We start from the raw sequence: 5,193 nt of genomic DNA, 5'->3' as shown, positions 1-5,193 counted from the left end.
ACTCAGCACAATATAAAATATTCCCCATAAATCCACTCCGATCGGCAATTAAGCCACCACCCGAGCACCGACGACGATCCCGATCGTCTTGTATATAGGAGCAAAAAGAAACTTAGAAGCCCGGAGATTCCTTGCCGTATATATCATATAATAGGCGGCACGCGCGCATAGAAAAAGAAACTCGACTCTTCACTTCGACATGCCGCCGCTGCTGCTGCTGCTGCTATTCGTGCAGGCAGAGAGACGTAGCCATGCAGCTGCAAGGGAATGAGGATTATTCATAATTCGCACGCGTGCGGTTTTTCGGGTAGGAATCATGCGTTAGGAATTTGCAGCCGACGACTCGACTCGACTGCGGACGATGCGAACCGGCTAAATTGCATCTTATAAGACACACGCGCGCCTGCACAGACGCGTGCGAGACGCGCAAACTGGCTACATCTCTTTCTCATCTTTCTCGCTCTCTCTCTCTCTCTCTCTCTCTTTCGCACGTCCATTGATGCATTATATTGGATGCGGCGCACGGGTTATATAGATTCGTCTGGAAACATCGCCCTGAAGAGAGACAAGAGAGTATAGTAGTCTGCACGAGTCCCGACGCGTTTTGCTCGCGTGCTGCAGTGGACGTTTTAAGGAGAGAGAGAGAGCTTTACGACTTCAAGGCGATCTTGAAGCCCGATGTGCTGCGAGCCTTGAGACCAAAGCGACGCGAAAAGGCCAATGAAAATTTTTGGGTTTATCCGCTCGTACATCGATTTGTTTACTTCATGAGTTGCAGTCACTAAGAGAATTTAAATTAATTATTATTATCTGTATAGGTAATACCCAAAGGGCTAAAGTGTGACTAATGCCGCATAATTCCTTAGCTACAGAGTAGTTTCTATGTAGCTTTAGGTAGCATAAGGGAAATTCTTTTTAATGCGAAAATGTATTAAGGTGAATTATTTTTAGCGAAGAGTGAAAATGTCTTCGCTCGCATAGTAAGATTTAAAGGACTTTCTCTGTTTGTGAGTCGAACAAAAACTAGGCTATACAAGTTAATAAGAATAAGAGTGAAAATTTCTTCATGGAAAATAAGAAAGTAGAGCAAAAAGGATACTGCAAGTAGGTTACAAACGTTCAAGTTCACCCACATCTAGATGCAAATTTGGCTGCAATTTAACAGAAAAAAATCATTGGAAACATTGTTTTGGCAATTAATTTATTATCGCGTTATTCAGTTAATCGTGTAAACTCAAGATGATTATAATATCTGTATAATTCAAATAACATGTATATCAGGGCAGTAGCCTTTTTTTCGTTCTGTCTGGTTTTTGCAATTTTTTGACCCCACCTCGTTCTGTCTTTTTTGCTCTGTCTCTCTCGGTGTCTTTCTCGGCCTGTATAACTCGTGATTTTTTTTACTTTCAATAAACTTTAGGTCGTTGAACCAGTCCACGAGCCAGACGGTACGTAAAAATTGTTTTTTTTTAACGATATGTCTCTCGCAATATATTTTATTCCAGGAGTCCGCGCGCGAATTTTCGTTTTAGTCAATTTAGATATTACAAGACGAAGCTTGGGCGATATGAATTCGATTTTTCATTTTTTTCAACGAGTAGTATGACTCCAAGACGATAATGTGAGCTCCCAAGACTCGAGATACGCACCCAGCTTAATTTAATTTAATTTAATTCATAATTTTTGAGAAAAGTTTGACGTATTTAAATCAACGATTAAAAAAGCAAATATTTTATTTCGCATAGTGTGTTTATCAGCAATATGCCGTGTACTGGTTGATTAACCTCTTGTGTATGGGCCAACAAACCTTTCGCAAAAAAAAAAGAATGAACATCTTTTGAGGGAGCTTTTGAAATCATTGACCTGCTCTTTTAAAAACTAGTTTCACTGATTTCTCAATATTTTAATGTCTTGGTAAATATTTATTGAAAACGCGAGGAGCGATACGGAGCGCGCGCATACACACAGTGTGTGGCAAATTTAACGCAGATTTTTACAGGCATAATACAACATAATGACTTTAACACAAAATCTAGTAAAGGAAGAATGACCGTAAAATATATTCCACCTGGAGAAACCTTAAATATATTTATACACATGTATGATTTTTTTTGCACGCTTAGCTATTTAAAGTGTCGTTATGCAAAAGTAAGGTGCGTAAGCCATTGCGACACTATCTACTCGGCTCCGGTCAGTGACCGGCTCCCAATCATTCATTTGATCTCATTTTTAATATTAATTTTTTTCAAGGACATTATCATTTTTCTCTCTTTGCTTTTCTTTTTTCGTTGCATTTGTTATTTTTTATTGAGACGAGTTAAGTGAGTTTTGAGTAATCAAATATTATCAAAGAGTCAAAACAGTAGCAGCATATTTGTTGGTATAACTTCGATGTTTGATGCAAATCTCGCTGAAATTTGAGCTTATTTGTATTACATCATGGCTCAGACTAAAAGCTGAACAACTCTTTATTGCTCATGAGCTTATTTTAATCCTTACGATAGTCTGTAAATATCATAACGCGACTTTTGCGGTTCGGATGCGAACTTCTTGTATGTTCTTGTATAAGAATACACGAAAAGGAGACCGCAGAATCTTTAATTTTGGCACTGCCTGTACAACGTGTCGAAATTTCAATAAATTCTTTTTTTCCGAGAACACTTGCCTCGTATAGTATCGTAATAGATACCTGACAGTTTTTGACCACGGGGGGTTCCCGCCTCGCAGACACATCCTACCCAGACGCGATTGTTTAATGGTGTTTTTGCTCTCTACGTGTCTCTTTCTCTTTCTTTCTCTCTCTTTCTCGTCTTCGCTCATTGTTTTTCATATTATTATAGTTTGTTTTTGTCGATCAGGTGGAATAACAGACAAAGATGATGGGGACCTCGTGAGCAGATTTAGAAGCTGAACTCGAGTACAGCTATGATTTATGGAGAAATAAAGAATATAATTACGAGATTCACTTTCGGTTTCGTATCAGCTAATTAAAAAGTAGTCTGAACCACTGTCGATTTCACACAGCGGAAATACGGGCGTAACCGATCAATCGTCTTGATATTCTCAAAACTTTGAAATAATTTCAAATGTAATTAATTTCATAAATGTTAACCTTCAACAAAAAAGCATCTGCAGACATAAAATGTGGATCAACTGACAGAATGTGCATGTGCGATAAGAGAGGGACGTTTCGCATTTCCAATATATAAACCCGATCCCTAGAAGATTTTGAAGATATGAGACGAGACGATCTGTTAGTTTATCGCGCGCAGACGTTTCCGCTTCCTCCTCGCGCGATAGTTTCTCAAGAAAACACTTGAGAAAGGGGAGGTTCTAAAGGAGGATACATTGCTTTCAGTGCGTATTTCCTTTTATTATTCTAGAATAAATTTTATCTTCAAATATTTCGACTCAATCTCGTTTATAATTATTTTACACGCATGAAAAACAAAAAAATTGATTGCAATGATGAGTTTAAGCTTCGCTCTGATAATGTTGTTGCATACTTTTTTTAATTTTGCGGATGATTCACAAACGATCTTTATTTTTTCAGGGTAGTTGATGAGAAATTCATTAGTTATTCAAGTGAATCAGAATTGTTGCCCGACAGCAATCAGGTAGAAAAAAAAGGTTTAATTTAATGCATGTTTGAATTTGTCATACTCTATCTATTTATACAATGCTAATGATATTCAATTATTCGACGATGATTCGATGGTAAAATCGTAAAAATTAGATATCATCACATTTGTGGTTTTTAAAAATCGTTGAAATGAAAATATCCTCGAGTAATAATCTTTGATCGACTGTATAATTGATCATTTTTATACGATTCGATTATAATGTAGATATTATTTTGTATCCAAACTTACATTTCGCTTACCGATGCATATAAAAGTGGATTGCATAACTTGACATTATTACAAGAGTCCGTGAAAAATGGACATGACTTGCATTTGCGTTTCTCTGTTACGACGCACGAAATATTCGGGTAAGCCCGCACCGTCCTGTGAGGATTGGACCTTGGCTTCGAAACACAGATTCTCTTCGTGGGATGAACCGATTTTTCATCTCGTTGCAGTGTGCATTTTATTATTAAAAAAATAAATTTATAATTTTTGATCGTGTTGCAATGTGAGACAATCTCCTCATTAGAATTTTTACGAAAAATCAATAAAAAAAGTACTTCGGAGTGCGATTGTTTCGACGCGAAAGCATATTTCAAGTTGAAAAAGTCGTACATGTAAATTGGTCACATGCTTTAAAAAAAATGAGATCAAGGTTTACCGAGTGCTTCACGAGTAATCAAACCATAGTGTTGCAATCATTTTCACGTGGATATATTTTTTTAATAATTTCGTAATATGTTTAATTGACAAAAAGATCAAGCAGGGTTAAACGAAATCATGGCGATTAATAACTCATCGAATGTACCATGATCATTTTCTGCTATTCAGACCCTATTATGCGATAGCCTTAAAACGTTTCTACTGTTTTTCAAAAATTAATATTTTATTTTTAATTAAAAATCGTACAATCGCATTGCGAAATCGGGCGTACGGATATGTCGAGCACACGGGGTTCGGTGGGTGTAATAATAATATAATATCTACAACGAGCGATTATTGCGCAAATGCGCGATGAGACGCGGTTTTTCCTGTGTATCTTTTGCAAAAGAGGAAACACCGATAGAGACCGAGAGTACACGAGCGAGCGAGAACGAACGAGAGAAAGAGAGAAAATAAGTATCTCCTTCCACGCAAGATCCCTGCAGCGGTGTCGCTGGCCGCTCCCAGGGTCTCTCGAGCTCTCTTGGATTCCAACGCGTGCGTCACTGCACGTGTTCGCCGCTTTACTTTTTGAAAAAATTAGAGCCACGCAACCCTTATAAACCCGTCTTTTCGTTTGATAATAAATTTGTACGATTTCGTTTTTTTTTTTTTTTTAATGAATTAAGGGGATCTTACACCTCCAAACTAGAAAAAATATTTTTTTGAAAGGTTTATTTACAATGGAATTATAAAATCATATCTTTAAGATACTTTTTAAATATACTTACTTGAAATATAGTTGAAAAAATACTAATTTGTACTTTGAAAGTGTAAGGTACCCTTAATTATCTTATCCAATTTTCCCTTGGGAATGATTGGCAAAATTTCATACCCAATTCTTCTGAAATGCTCACAAATGTTG

Source organism: Trichogramma pretiosum, unplaced genomic scaffold, assembly GCF_000599845.2.
Source record: "Trichogramma pretiosum strain Unisexual culture from Peru unplaced genomic scaffold, Tpre_2.0 scaffold1, whole genome shotgun sequence".
Classification (NCBI taxonomy): Eukaryota; Metazoa; Arthropoda; class Insecta; order Hymenoptera; family Trichogrammatidae; genus Trichogramma; species Trichogramma pretiosum.
This window is presented reverse-complemented; position numbering follows the sequence as displayed.